The sequence below is a fragment of the Nannospalax galili genome, unplaced genomic scaffold (genome assembly GCF_000622305.1).
Source record: "Nannospalax galili isolate Female #2095 unplaced genomic scaffold, S.galili_v1.0 scaffold955, whole genome shotgun sequence".
NCBI classification, from domain to species: Eukaryota; Metazoa; Chordata; class Mammalia; order Rodentia; family Spalacidae; genus Nannospalax; species Nannospalax galili.
Window position 1 is genome coordinate 92,887 of NW_008336901.1, and position 16,916 is coordinate 109,802.

Here is a 16,916-nt window from a genome sequence, read left to right on the forward strand (position 1 = left end):
TCTGACGAGTTTGTATTCATGCTCAGATGCCGAGGAGCTCAGAAGGTGGGCGACTGTGACCAGTGATAGTCATGTATATAGAGATTAGACATGCATGTGAAAACGTCTCAATGTCAATTGCTTTGGAATGAATTCTTCTGTATGAAAAAAAAAATAAAAAAATAATGATTAAAAAACAACAAAAAAAAGAAAGTATTTATTTAGTCTATTGAAAAAAAATCACTATTTAAAGTAAAAGAAAACAAAATGTATATATGTAAGTTATGATTCTATTTTTTTAAAAAGAGACTTTAGCTAGGCGTGGTGGCTCACATCTCTACTCCCAACACTCTGGAGGCAGAGGCAGTTGGATCTCTGTGAGATCAACGCCAGCCTGGTCTATACAGTGAGTTCCAGGCCAGCTGAGGGTACAGGGAGACCCTGTTTCAAACAAACAAAGATGTTTTATAGATCACATATTCAAGTCCTAAAAAACTAAATAAAATTCTAGATTTAAATAACAAAGTTCTGTGCTACTGAATGTCCCCTAACATTGCATCATTTTGTGTTTTCATTCTTCTCTCATTGTCATATTCTAACACAACCTATCTCTTCCCGACCTCCTACTGCCTGAGTCCCATTCAGTGTGTAGGAGGGTGAGTAACGATTGAAAGCCCAACTCTTTTACAAATATGTCTCTGAAAAGTACTTCTTTGAGTGCTTTGCAATATGTGCTTTTCTGATCATTTTCTCAAAGTTTTATCTAGGTTTTTCTGGACATGTCTTCAGCTTCTAAGCAAGAGCATCTACTGCACCCTCACCCAATCTCTGTTGTGTGTTCTGCTGTAACCGATACCAGAATCCCATTGCACTATCACAGCTGCAGAAGTGACCCTGATTGTACAACTCTGCCTTAATGCCAAGTCATCTTGCTCAAAGGCAGCTTCTCTATGCTCTGCCTTATTGATACTCAGATTCAACAGACACAGATCACATGGCCCCTTTGACAGGCACACACTCTCCCTATCTTCATTTTAAATGTGTTCAATAGCTACTATCCTTCATAAACACCCAGCTGAGGCCACTTGGTCTCCCCTTGATTCTCCCTACTGCCACACATCTGACAGAAGCATCCCAGAAAAAAAACATTGCTCTTGTTTATATTTAGAAAGTTTGTGAAAAATGATATCTTCATTTATAAAACAGAAACACACAACAATTGATGGTCCTTTGTCTAGTGAAAAAGAAAAGAACAGTTTGAATTATCCTTTTAGAAGCATTGAGAGTACCCCTGTGATGCTGCAATATATAATTATTTAAGTTTGAAGGCAAATCTACGGTATATAAAAATAAGAGACGGCCTGCCATGGCAGCGCATGCCTTTAATCCCAGCACTCGGGAGGCAGAGGCAGGTGGATCTCTGTAAGTTCAAGGCCAGCCTGGTCTACATAGAGAGTTCCAGGCTAGCTGGGGCTACAGGGAGACCTTGTCTCCAAAAGACACGAATAACTTCCTTCTAAAGGATACCAGTTATAAAGTGCCAAATCTGTTTTGTAAAAATGCAAGTACAACAAAATTTCTATGAGACCATGTCATTCCAGTTCATGCTCACCACTAAAAGGGTTAAAACAATTTCAGAGCTTAAATTCTTAACCTAAAATCATAAAACTGACTGCACCTCGACTAATAACATATAGTACACTTCCAACACCAACAAGAAATAATTATGCTTTTTCTTGGAATTGTATTTCATAGAAATACAGCATTGGGAATTATTTACAAGAAATATAAGCCAGGAAAAGTGGCAAAGTTCAGTAAGTGGGAAAGGCTTTCTCTTTATGCAGACGAACAGTGAGCAACTGAGGTAGAAGCAAAGGTAGTTAATTTTCCTGCACGTCATGATCTTACTTAGAGAATGCCCTCTGATATGCAGTCATGCTGTGTTCCAGTGCTGCTCCTGACTTTTGTCTGGCTCAGAAAGAAGCAGGTGCCTCCGAGACCCAGGGTACCATCTCACAGCTCCTCCACAGACTTAAAATGAGAAAGCAGTTGTGCTTCTTAGCATCTTACTTACACAGCAAGAGGGGGTAATTGGTTAAACCTGGGGCAGATTTTTCCAGGCTGGACTGGACTCACACCATCTGGCCTTCTGTGTTAGCTTGCTTCTGTGGCCTCCTCAAAAGGGGAGGCATTAGGCCAATGCTTTTACCTAAGAGAAATTAATTTTTGATGATGGCCTTGGCACACAATAATTCTAATGTGGCAACCTTTAAAGGAACACTCTAAATTTCTATATATTTGCAGTCATCTTCAAAACACAATTTACAGATTTTTAAAAGTAATTTTTTTTAGTTCCTAAACCTTATACTCACAGTTCAGTTGTGGTTTTGTTGTTGATAAGGTAAAAAAATTAGAAGAAAAAATAAGCTATTACATAAAATGGCTAGAGTTCTAGAGATTTAAAGTTAGTTTTTCTGTCACAGGCATTTTAAAATCTGTTGGCGAAATCTGTTCTGGGATTTTTTGAATTATTATATTGCCATAATTAATCAACATAAATTAATAAATGCATAATTAATTCACAATTTGAAATCAGAATGCCTGATTCACTGATTGATGTCAGGGTTAATGTGTGGCCTTTTCTGGTTATTAAAGCTGACCATGTGATTTAAAATGCAATTCACATAACCAGTTTCATGTAAATCTTTATAGCTCAGTTATATGTTTAAATACATGACATTTATTTTGAAGATTTTATGTTTCCTGCTCATATATCCAAGTGGATCATAGTATTTCTAGAGTTAGTTTAGTAATTTTTAACAATGATATTCTCTGACTTACTTCAACGTATTTTATATGCTAAAGTAGAATTTATCTTTAAAATTTTTTATATTAGCTTTGTGTTGGGACATACATCTATAGTTGGAGATGTTAGAGAGACTGAGGTGGACGATCATTTGAGTACATGAATTAAAGACTGGATAACATAGCTAGCTCACATCTCAAATATAAAATAAATAAATTAATAAATATAATAATTTATTTTTCAGAACGCATGGCAAAATTACTTTAAAGATGTTTCTACTTATAAAAATAACTTCATTTAGAAAATGTAATTGAAAATAATTTCAAATTATAGAGGTATATTTGTTGTTGTTTTGAGATGGGAATCTCCCCTACATTGCCCAGACTGGGCTCGAACTCACAATCCTCAACCTCCTGAGTAGTCGGGATTATAAACCTGCATACTTTTTGCCTGGCTTTGCAGAAACACTGTTAATCCCTTGCTGTGATCTCTGCATTTTGTGGCTTGAAGAAATGAGATGCTGAGTTCTGTTTTCACAGGCTGTTTTTAGTGACAGCATTTTTACTAAAATCTCCCAATTGGTTTTGAGAACATTATTTTCTCAATAAACCTTGTGGCTCCTCTTTCTGTCATTACTCTTATGTCTCCAAGTCTTTCATAAGAATCTTATTCTGGAAAGCATATATACCAGACCAACGTGATCTCTATCTGATCTAAAAAGGCCTTCTCTATGAACCTGAAATCCAAGAAACTAACCACATGTAAAACCAAAAAGTACACCAGAGAGAAGATGGGTCTATTTCAGCATAGAGCCCATTGTTAGTAAAAACAGACTTCTGTTAAGTGTGATTAGTTGTGTCATAATTAAAGAAACCAAAATTATTAATTTTTAAAAGATAAAAGTATTCAAGAATAAAGAAGTCTGATAAAGTGTTACACAAAGACAGTTAAAGGAATTGTACTTGAGTTTGAACAAAAATGAAAGGATTAGGGCATTAAACAAATGAATGAATAACTCCATCTGTCAGACTTGGGGCCAGTCAAGATCTGCATGCTTATGTTTTCCCCCAAGTTAATAATTCAAAACCTAATCCCTAGTGTGATACTAGTAAGAGTTTGAGTCTTTGGGAACTGAAGTTGTGAGGATGGAAACTTCATGAGCAAGATTAATGCCCCTGTAAGAGACAGCTGAGGGAGCTTGTTTGCCACCTCCCTTTTGTGTATGAGGACACTATTATTATGGAAAAGATCAAAGCACTTGCAGATTCAAGACTTGGGGAGGACTTTTTCCTAATAGTAGAGCTTTCTAAGTATCCTATAATTCCAGCCCTGGAAAGTGAGGATAAGGGATCTCCAGAGCAACCTGGCTATTTAGACTAGCCAAATTGATTAGCTTTGGGCTTGATTGAGAGAGCCTCTCTCATGTTTGGCACCTGGGTGCACATGCGCCTACACACACACACACACACACACACACACACACAGGCCGACATGCATACATAAACGCATACACACCACACACCCACTCACATGCACTTGAAAGTGGAAAAAACACAAAAAGGCACAATGATGGTATCCAAAGAGATTTTGGAGGGATGGCAGAACTTAGAGGAAAGTTTAAGTTTTTTTTAAAAATCAAAAGGGGGTATCAAGTAGTAACCTCTCTGATTCGCATAGGTCAGTAGCTATGAGAGGATAAGACCAAGAGGCCACAAGTAAACAGAGGCGGGATACAAAAATCAGTTTCTGAACAGGCCACTAGAGTGTTTCTCTAAGAACAGAGTCATCAACTGGTCATCTACTTCTAGGTCATATAACTGAGAATAGGATGCTAGTTGGGGAACATGGAGGCTGCTAATGACCCTGAGAAATTTTACTGTGCTCAAGAGAAAAATGTAAGAAAAAAAAATGCTAAAAGAAAGAAAAACACGAGGAATTTTATTGTAAAGGAGAGCAAATATTACTGTATTAACATTACATATTAATTTAATTACATAAAAAGTTAAGAGATAGATATGTAGATATACATATATCAGGATGATTATAAGATAGGTGTGAAGGTAGAGCATTGAACTTTAACTGAAATGACTCAGCTGACAGGGAAAATTGCTTTCCTTGTATTTTCCACTCTCAATGCACTAGTACATGGAAAGTTAAGAAGCTGGTTTCATGGTGTGTATTCTTATAACTTAATCAGTCACACCAGTGCTGTTACCTGGAGTGCCATCACCTCAGATGGTGGTGGCTTTTTTTTTTTTTTTAAAGCAAATATATATTAAGGATAAGGCATTCCATTGTCTTTACACATTTGGGGATGTTGGAGGCTGCCTTGTATTTATGGTCGTGTTAGGCTTTCTCATTCCCTTTTCAACATGAATATTACAATAATAAATATCCTGTGCTAATCTGTTTAAAGATCTCTGCATAGAAGTGTTTACTGAAACCAGACATCAGCTAGCAAGGGGCAACACAGAGCTGTTTGGTACAAGTACATGATGCTTTTGATATTTCCCATAATTTTATCTTTCCTATAAAAGTACTGTTTTAATATTTAATGACCTAAAATAATGTAAAATAATTTAAAAATAAAATGTTAGATTGCCTTTTACATGTTGAATTAGAGGCATGTTTATTTGAGGAAGTTAGTGTTGGCAAACTATTTCCTAAATGTTTGTTAAGTTCTTGCTTACTATAAAGCAGCTTTTATGGCACATTAAAAAATAGTTGGGAGATCTAGACTTAGAGAGTACCAAGAGGTAAGATACGGAGTTATGAAATGTAATAATCAGTGAAGAAATGAGCAGTTATCCTGTTCATAGAATGAAAAGTAAAGAATGACAGGAAATGAAGCTAGACAAAACAGAGTGTCCATGTTCAGATCTTGGAACGTCAAGGTAAATAGATTAGAGACTTGCTGGTTGAAGAGTTCCCTCAAATTTGACTATTAAGATCTCTAATGTGGGGCTAGGAATCTGACCTTCAAATGTTTTGCAGCAGACTCTCATAAAAGCATCCTGCTTCAGTGATTTCCAAGACCATTAAAGGTTTTTTCCTGCAATCTGAGATTCAAACGTGATATGTAGATTTGATTGAGATTGGAGAGTATGCAATCAGATGTCCCCAGGATTCTGGTCTTGCCTACCGGCATATTTAATAATGTTATCAGAGTCAAGGAAGTTGAGGTTATTCTGAGTCTTTGTGGAAGGCATTTATACTCACCACTATATGACCAACATCATACCACTATTCTGAGTCTTTGTGCTAGGCAATGTGAACATTTTAAAAATATAGCATATAAAAATTTTTGTCACATACATATAAAGATATTTTTCCTATTAACACATACCGAGGAAATAGATACAAAAATGTGTCACAGAGCATTTATTTCTTATTTGTACAGTAGACAGCATGCTGCAGCAGAAATACTAAGTAAGGAATTGTGCTTAGAGTACAAAAATCCCAGTGTAGTCTATTCACAACAGAACTTCAACCCATGGTTAACTATAAAGCATAGGGGATAGAGTGAAATAGGGAGGGTACTTGCATGATGCACTCAGAGTATCAAGGCAAATAGTCCACAGACTATTCAGAACAGGGGTTTCACCCCAGAAGAGAAATGAGAAATCATCAAGCTCAGGCAGAAACTCGTGTGTTTTAAAAAGAATCACAGTGAAAGAATAAGGCTGACCGATAAGTATGTAAAAACATTCTGAGGCAACATTCTACCCCCAAATTTTTAATGCTTTGGTAAAAATGTAGGCAGATGTATAATATAGGTCCTACGGTTCCTTAGTGACTACAGCTGCACATCTGGATGAAGCAGCTGACTGACAGGCGGAAGAGCCCTAGATTCTCCAAAATAAGCATCATGCTCCAGTAATCAAGATGCACTGAACTATGGGTTCTTTCTTATAATTATTAACATCCCTTTTCAGTGAGCACATGAATAGTTGAAACATTAATTGTCAAATATTTGCTTTCCTAAGTTTATATTTAAAACAGAATTCCTAGATTATAAGTAACAAATTACCTTAAGAAAATAAGAATTTCTTGAAAGAATACTGGATGCTTCATAGAACAGATAAGAATTCATCAGCACATGTTTAAATAGAATGGAACCATAGTGGTTCATATTCAAAACACTAAGGATCACACACAATTTTATTAACATCAAATAAGCTAATTCCAGTAATTTTTCCTGTTTCTGTTACATTTCAGGGGAAGGTAGTCAGAGTGACCTACCTAGGGAAAGGCGGTACCTTGGTTTACAATTCAGAACTACAAAGATGCAAGAGGAAGGTGATGGCTCCTCCAAAGTGTGTCAGATGCTGCTGTCAAATGATGCTGGAGTGGAGACAGAGAATTGAAAGAGCAAATGTCCGTTATATAGCTCAAGAAAAATTAAGAATCCATCACAGGCTTGAGTAGCTACAATAGGCTTTTTAAATTTAAAAAATCTACTACAAAATTATAGGGTATATTAAAAATGTACATAGTCATGCTGCTGAGTACTTCAAATTTGAGAAATAATTTTAGAATTATAGGAATAATACAAATATAAATTGCCACATATGAAAAGTATGTGACTATTGGCATATGTGAACTTTATTCAAACCCTATTATTGCCTTTAGGAATTATGTTTTTTAAAATACATAAAGATGTTGTGGTGGTTTGAATGAGAAATGTCCCCCATAGGCTCATGCATTTGAACACTTGGTTCCCCATTGATAATACTGTTTGCCGAGGTTCTAGAACTTTTAGGAGGCACACTAAGACCGGTACATCACTGGGGGTGGGTTTTGAGAGTTTATGGCCATGTCCCACTTCCAGGTCCATCTCTGTTTTCTGTGTGTTGTTGAAGATGTGATGTCTCAGATTCCTCTTCAGCCTTCTCCTCCCATGTCTCCCCCACCATTATGGACTCTCCCTCTGGAACCAAAAGCCAAAATAAACTTTCTTTGAAAGTGTCATTTTGGGTTACGGCATTTTAAAACAACAATAAAAAGCAACTAATACAAAAGTTTTTTTTTATTTATGTTTGTCTATGTGTTCATGTGGGTACACACAGGTGAATGTGGAGATCAGAGGTCAACCTCAAGTGTTTTCCCTCGGGAGCTCTCCACCTTTTCTAGAAGCAGAGTCTGTCGTCACTGGCCTGGAACACATCAAGTAGACTAGGCTGACTGGCCAGAGGGCCCTAGGGATTCACATATCTCTGCCTTTCCAGAACTGGTATTACAAGAATGTGCCATCATGCCTGACATTTGTTTTTAATTTAGATTCCAGGTATCAAATCAAGGTGTTTTTTAATAATTGATGTACACAGTTTCATTAGCAGCCCTGGTCCTAATTCATTTTGATCCTACTCAGAAATTAAAACAGCTGAGATTTCTTTGCTCCCTCTCAATTATCACCACTGAGAAGAAGAAATAGCAACAGAGCATTAGAGTCAAGGAAGAAAGTCAATATGGGGAAAAGAATTGTTCATGTCATAAGTCATCATGACACCACTAAGAACAGAACATGAACAATTCTGAGTTGTTGTCATTTATGACATCAGTGTTAACTTCTAAAGTCCTTTATGGACTAAAACCTTCAGTTCCCTTTGGTATTTTACATCTTGCATACAATCTGTATGAGTGTCACTCATGACATCAGAAGGCAAAGAGATCTATATGGTGGACACTTCCAGAAGCCAGACTTGCCTTTGCAGGTGAGTAATCACAAGGTACATGATATCAGATTCTAGGAATTTTAAAAATCGAATACATGTGTGGTGACTTTCTTACCATGAACTACAATTACATATATAAATAAATTTATCCAGACATCTGTGGAGGTGGAGAAGGACTTTAGAAATCGATAAACTGAAGACAGTAGAGTGGAGGTATGGAGTCTGAATCAATGGTTTTCTGAAGCACTTTCACCATTAGCAACCTTGGGCCACTGACAGATTCTGAGACCACTTCTCTACCCAAACGCCAATCATTAGGAAAAAAACTCTGACAATCTTTGATCTGGGTCTTTTAAATCCCACTGGGCTTACAATAAATGGTACTAGAAATGATCAGAACCTTCAGCTGCTGTCTTTAGAACCTGCATAGTGCTGCCCTCAGCCTTCATCAGAAGAAGCTTTTGTGCAGCTGGAAGTGGTTAATTCAGAGACTCATAACTGGTCAAGTGCAGAGAATACGTGATTGTGGAATGCTCAGCCCTAAATTGATCTGCTATATCACACCCTCCAAAGCTCAGAAAAAATCACAAAATAGGGGATGGGAAGAATGTAAGAACCCAAAGTTGGGCAGGAGTGCTGTAAAACTGTCTTCTGGATATGACACAACCATTGAATTCACACACTTACTGCAGCAGTAGTTACCTGCACAAAACCAGACCAAGGCTGGACCTGTCACCATTTCATCCTGCCTGTGGGAGAGGCTCATGAGACCTCTCCCTTCGAAGGGGACTATGGGAAGTTACATGTGCTAGGGGAGGTGATGTCATTTTCTTCAGTGCTGTAGCACTGACAAGTTTCTCCTGTTCCAGTGAATAAGCCTCCATTCATGCCCATGCAAGCAATCATAATTGAACGAGGTGGGTCAAAAATTAAAAACGACATCAAATTAGGAAAGGCGAGGAGCTGGAAAGAAAGGGAGGGGAGTGATGGAAGATAGTAGTGGATAAAAATGACCAAATCTCAGTATACACATGTATGCAATTCTCACAATATAAATGTATGCAATTCTCACAATTCAGACATACTAGGAAAAAAATTGAAAGCAAAACTTAAAGCAAGTCTTTATTTTCTACATAATTCCTTGCTTTGAAAGGGTAAATCCATATGTAACTTTTTGCTGCAAAATAGCACATGTACCTTATTTTTCCATCCTTATAAAACCCATTTTTTGTAAAGTATAGCTGATGTGAACATTCAACTATAGTTCCTTTGTTGTCATTTAAAATCATTTATTAAGTCCCAAATATATGCTAGGCTTATGGAAATAAACACAAATTGATCTGATCTTTTATTAGAGCTCATGGGCAATCAGGAAAATAATAATAATAATGTAACTGTTTTTAGTTATCTGAGGTTTTATGAAAATCTGAATGAGAAAGTGGTTAATTCTGCCTAAAAATTCAGAGATAAGGTCATAGAATAAGTGTCCCTTTGCTGTTGCTTGTTTTATTTTGTTTGTTTTTTGAAACAGGGTCTCACTATGTAGTTGTGACTGGCTTGACTGCCTACCTCTATCTCCCAAGTATGGAATTAAAGGTGTGCACCAACATACCCAGCATGTCAACTTTTAAATGAACTTTCAAAGTTAAGTAGAAAATATGGCAAAGTCAAAGTTAATAAAAGCTTTCAAGGCCTAAGAGTGAGCAGAATACATGAATGTGTTTGTGGAATAACCAGATAACTGGGATTGTCTTGACTACAGGATGTTGAAAGGAAGTGTTAAAAGGTGTGTTTGAAATAAGGAGACAAGGCAGCATTTGTAGATCTAATGTCAGGGATTTAAGAGAGTCAGAACAGCATCATAATGGGAATTGTGACAGTCAATCTTATGTGTTAACTTGACTGAGCTAAGGGATATCCAGATAGCTGGTAACATGCTATTTCTGCTTATGCCTGTAAGGATGCTTCTAGAAGAGATCAGCATTTGAACTAGTAGACCTAAATAAGCAGACCTTTGTCAGTGTGGGTAAACTTCACCCAATCCATTGAGGACCTTCCAAACACACACACAAAAAGACAGAGAAGGGGAAAATTCTCTCTCTTTGAGTTGGTACATCCATCTTTTTCTGCCTATGGGCATTGGAGCTCCTGGTTCTCAAGCCCTTGACTCAGACTGTCACATCACTGGCTTTCTTGATTCTCCAGCTTGCCAAATACAGATTATAGAAAGGCTCATCCTCCAAATCTCATGATCCAATTCCAAATCCCATCACACACACATTTCTATTGCTGATACTCCAACATAAAACCATAGAGGTTTTTGAAAACACTCACCATCCATATTTAAAAAGAATTAAACAGGGGAAAAGGAGACTTATAAAAAGGATGGCCCTCTAAAAGCAGTTTTCTACTATCTTAGAAAACAAAGAAAGTATGTACTTTGTTTAAATGAGAGATTAAAGTAATCAAGTTAAGGGAAAAACATGAAAGCATAATACACAGAATAAATGAAAAATAGTTTTCATGAGATTTTTACTGCCCAGACTAGTCAAGATAAATTTGGGACACATGGATGATATAAATGAAAAAAAGTAAAAGTCAGTAAGTGATGCAACATAGAGGGAGAATCGATTTTCCTCACCAGCAGGATGCTTAGTAGGTTGGCCAGATTCCAGGAGATGGACCCACACCCAGAAACACTTGAAGGGTGCTGTCTGGATTTGATAGGTCTTTAGAAAACAAAACAAATATTTTAAAGTAAAGGACGGATAATAATGGAAGACATGAAGTTAGAGGGTAGTGGAGAGGGGTGGAGGCGGGGAGGGGTTTGAACATGGTCAAAACACATTATATGAAATTCTGGAATAAATAAAATATTTTTAAAAAGAAAGAAGGGAGGGAGGAAGGGAGGGAGGAAGGAATGAAGAAAGGAAGGAAAAAGAAAGAAAGAAAGAGAGAAAGAAAGAAAGAAAGAAAGAAAGAGAAAGAAAGGGAGGGAGAGAAGGAAGGAGAGAGGGAAGGAGAGGGAGGGAGAGGGAGGGAGGGAGGGGAGGAGGGACGGAGGGAGGGAGCGAGGGAGGGAATATATATTTCTCTGGAACAGCAAGAACAAAAGGTGCTTGTATGTTCTGGATTTTCCCGTTTAACAAGCATCAGGGTATTTGTCTGCATCCTTGATTCATGCCAGTCTCCCAAAATTTAGGTCTTAATTTCCTATTTGTTCTTTCCTGCTCTTGTCTTCTTAACCTAGCCATTTTGCCTGCCTAAATCTAACACAGGCCTATATTTATTCTAGCTGGAAGATATGCAATACTACTTTCTCAAAGCTACAAACAACTCCAGGATGACAATACGTAAAACTCACACTAGGAACGTTCTTCCTTAAATACCACACCAGCTACTTCCATTACTTTCAAAAGTTCCATTCTGTTTTCTGTCATTGCTTTAATTATCATCTCATCACATTCAAGACACCTGAGAATTAGAAGACCCTACTAAGTAACCATATACTTCTTGTTCTCTATCATTCAGAAATGTTTCAGTCTGTGTAGCATTCATGAAATAAATAGCTTTGTCTCAATCTTTCCTAATTTGAAAAGTATATGTTCTGTGTACAAGATTATTCATTACTTCACTGTAGTTATAAAAGTTTAGAAAACTATCTATCAAAAGGGGACTGGTTAAAGTGTACGATTTGAAGATTTAATGAAACATCAAGCAGCTATTTTAAAAGTATTTCAAAGTTCTTTATTGTTTTTATTTTTGACAATTTCACACATGCATACAATGTATTGTGATATTATTGACCCCCCGATTCCTGTCTCTTATCACCTCCCACTCCTGCTGACCCCTCTTCTTCCAAATTAATCTTCCACTTTTGTGGCTTTTTTTGGTGCAGATCATGTGCAGATGGTCGCAAGTGCAGTGTGTTCATTAATGCAACAGCCATATACAAAAGACAGCACTAGGCCCCATCCTCTGACACAGTTGTTCCACCTCCTCTGGGCCTACAGGAGGTGATACAGATATTCTTTTGCAGACTGGGCACCCAATAGTCACTTAGTCTCAGCACTCTGACCAGGTATGAGTCTTAACCAATATTTATCAGGCAGTTTGAATATACGTCCACTTAGCAAAGCATCAGTAGTAGATTCTCTCCATAAGGCCAGGTTTACAGTACCATGCATGAGTTCCTTCTCAAGGAATGGGACTCAAATCCAATCAGAAAGTTGCTGGTTACCTCCAGAGCATTCATGCCACTATTGTACCAGTGGGCACATCTTGCCTGGCATGTGTGTATTTTAGCACACAGGGTCTGTATTGAATACTATCCAACAGGGAGGAAGCTTTCAGACTGATTTTTCTGTGTCCTGTATTCAAAGTATGTGGTGTCTTCAGCAATCGAGTATTGCCATCTAGTTCTGATGGGCAACCATGAGCAAAGTTCTTTATTTCTTTGACCACAAAAAAACTTGCATTAATTCCTTTTGCATTAGTATGACAAAAGAGCTGAGACAATCTAACCTCATAAGGAAAAATGGTTTACTTAGCTCACAGAGACTTAGAAGCTAAGGTTAGGGAGTACCATCGGGCCAGCCTCTGTTGAATTCCTAACTGCATCATGGAGGGAACACATGAAGTAACAAAAGATCACATCCCCAAACAGGATGCTAGAGAGAGGTTGGGGTGGCACTCCCTCTTGTAACAACTAGCTCTGAGGACTACTCTCTTCAAGAGCTCATCATTTCCTTCCAAGAGCAGCAACCCCAGTGACCTACCTCCCCCCTTAGGCCATACCTTTAAAGGTTCTCCCAGCTCCCTCATAGCCGCACTGGAAACCAAACCTCCAGTGATGAACCTTTGAGGAGACATAGCACCTAAACCAGAAAGGCACTTTGAAAAGTGGCGTGTACAATATGTATCATTCTTGGGCAGCTGAGATGGCTCAGAAGATAAAGGTGCTTGCCACCATGCCTCACAATCTGAGTTCAGTCACTGGGTCCCACAGGCTAGAAGGACAGAACTGACTCCTGAAAGAAGTTGTCCTTTGACCTCCACATGTGTTCTGTGCTACATGCAGACACATACACAATAAATAAATAATAAAATTTTTAAATATTTTATTTATTATTTTTATTTTATGTATGAGTGTTATGCCTGCATGTAAGTAAGTGTATCCATGTTGTGCAATGCCCATGGAGGACAGAAGAGGCTGTCAGATCCCCTGGAACTGGAGTTACAGACAGTTAGCTGCCATGTGAGTGCTGGGATTTGAACCTGGGTCTTCTGCAAGAACAGTCTGTGTTCTTAACTGCTGAGCCATCTCTCCAGCCCATAAATAAATAAATATAATTTTTAAAAGAGTCATCTTATTTCATTTGTCTGACTCTAGAATCCAGGTTCTTCACAGTTACATTTTGTTTTGGATAATTTCTAATTTCTGTATTTAGCTTTTAAATTTCAGAACAAATTAGCAATAAGTCCTTTGCAAATGGGGAATCTGGCAGTGCTCAGTGTGTCCTTCATAGCACCAAGCACAACTCTAGAAGCATAATCATTTTTATAACATATTTTTAGGCAAGGAAGGCATATTTAATTGAAAACTGTGTCACTTGGGAAAAGAATCCTTAAATACACATTTATAGTGAAAATGCAACCTATCTAGAGTCCCTCCCTTAAGAAGATCAGCTCTTCCTCACCCAGCAGTAATCAGCTGCCAATAATTCTTCAACTAAGATTGGGGCTTGTGTATTTCTACAGTTCTGTGCTGGGTTTTAGTCTGCTGGAGTTTGCATAGGTCTTCTACATGCTGACACAACGACTATAGGTTCATATGAACAGTGTCTCAGGAGCTTGTGGGACTCTGTTTCCTCCCTGGCTCTTACAATCTTTCTACCTCCTCTTCTCCAGTGGTTCCTGAGCCCTGGCTGGGTGGAGTTTAATGTAGGAGTCCTGCCCAAAGACCCACACTCTGCAGGTTCTTACTCTCTACACTTTGGCCATTTGTGATCTTTTGTGTTCCTGACCCTCTGTTGCATGAAGGAACTTCATTGATGAGAATTGGAAGGCGCATTAGTGTCCTCTTTACCCCTTGTTCTATGTTCTGTGAGCCTTAGGTGTAGAGGCTACATTGTAGATGCACCACTTAGGATTGGACAATTCACAAACAATGTCTGTGTGTGACCAATTGTGGAACTTTGTAGTAGTCTCTGTTGCTAAAGAAATTTCTTTGATGAGTGATGACTGGGATACTTGTCTGTAAATATAAGGGTAATATGTAGTTATCTTTTGATGTCAAAATATTTAAAATGGAAATATTTCCAAGAATTAATAACATTTGTAATTCTTAGTTAATATCAGAGTTTACTCTCTGTGCCTAGGTTAATATTGCCCAAAATACCTACTCGTGGTCAATTACATCATTCAAGATGCAGATTCATGTGATAGTTGTGCCAGAGTGCCAAAGTTCAGAGTTTCTTTAACATGCAAAGTTCCCCTGAGCATTTTATATTTTACACTCTAAACAAGCTGATTCTGATAAGATACCAGCCACTCTCTGGGGAGTTCTGGAAAGCAATGGTGTGTGATACAGTTCTGCTTATTTTTGATGAATTCCTCCATGAAGAACATGTTTTCTCTGCTTTGCCTGCGGTTGATACCACCAGGGAGCAATTCCATTGTCACTGATGAATGCTGGCTAGGTCAGACCTTGTCACAGCAAATGAAAGTCTTGTGATTAGTATTCTGTACCTTCTTACTAATGAACCTTCTAATCATGAAATCTGTCTGTACTTATAATATTCGTCTAACTGTTAAATGCCCTTGAAAGGTTAGATGCTCTGGAAATAATAGCATTGTTTTGTTTTCCTTTTTTGCTTGCATCATGCCTTTCAAATTTATTTTGGGACTTGCTGTTTATGATTCTCACTCTTAGGATTACAGTTGGGCAACATTATGACTCTGACAACCTTCATTATTAGAGTCCCTTGGTTATTAGAGTCTAAGTTGCAAGCAGAAGTTATAAGTATCAAGACATTCAGAGTTAATGGAAGTATATTTTGAAACTTTGGACTTTTCGAGGAACATTTTGCCAGTAGAAAAGAATATGTAAAAGTATTTGTGGCAAAGTTTTGTTTGAAAATTTTTAATTGGAAGAAAGTACTAGTGAGAAACATTTTCTACCAAAAATGAAAAGTAATTCTGAGATCAGCATTTAAAGGTAAAGTTATTCAGTATAATCTGTGTAGATTTTGTCTTACTCTAAACATTATGTATTATCAGTTGCAGAAGAATTCTTTTACTATTATTCCAGATCAATTTTGTATTTCATCAAATCTAAGATAATATTACTGAGTATAAAGTACATCAACTAATTTACATATTACTAACAAAGGAAAAAAATGCTGTCCACTAAACTAGATATCTAGACAAGATATTGACTAGAGGTCATATTTATTAAAATGTGGAAACTGTATATGAATTTTAAACGGGGGACTGGAGAAATGGTTCAGTCATTAAGAGTACTTGTTGCACTTACAGAGGACCCAGTTTCAATTCCCAGCAACCATATGGCAGCTCACAACTATCTGTAACTCCAGTTCCAGGAGATTTGATGCCCTCCTCCGGCCTCTGAGGACACCAGGCATGCATATAGTGCACATACATACACAGAGGCGAACATTCATACACATAAAATAAAGGCAAATAATTTTTTTTAAAAGTTATGGAAATATGCCAATTGGAGGTCAAGATGTTAAAATTTTAAAAACTGCTCTTTAGAATTTAGGACTAAAGATCATTAACATAAGGTTGAATAGCAGAAACATTGGAAGCCTTCCAGGCCATCCTTCCAGGCCAACACTTTAAGTAAATCAATATTCACTAAGATTTGTAAAACAGAATAGAGTTTATCCACTTAAATTTACACATTCTTTCTTTTAATTGTGATTGATATGTATATGCAATAAATTAGCTAGAATAGCTATCTAAAGCTTTAGACATACAAATTCAAAATCACTTTTAGGTGCATCCAAAAGGAATTGCAAAGATATTCAAATAACATACTGAAAGACAAAAAGTAAAACAGAAAAAAAGCCCAGAGAAGACAAATAGAAAACAAAAAGTAAACAGCAGACTTAAGCCCTAGCACATTAAGAATGATATTAAATGTGAACTAGCAATTATACCAGTTCAAAGACACAGGTTTTTAAATTTTAAAATATGATCTAACTATATCATGCCTATAATAAATTCATATGAACTTTTTAAAAATAGACAAAATAAAAGTAAATGTGCCTAAAATATATATTGTGTATACAATAATTAATGAAAATCATGAATAATTATTTTAGTATTGGGTACCATTTCACATTAAAGAAAATGATCAGATGCAAAAACTAAAAATAGCAAGACTCCATGGCATTCCCAAATCAGAAATCAAAATTGCAAAATATTCC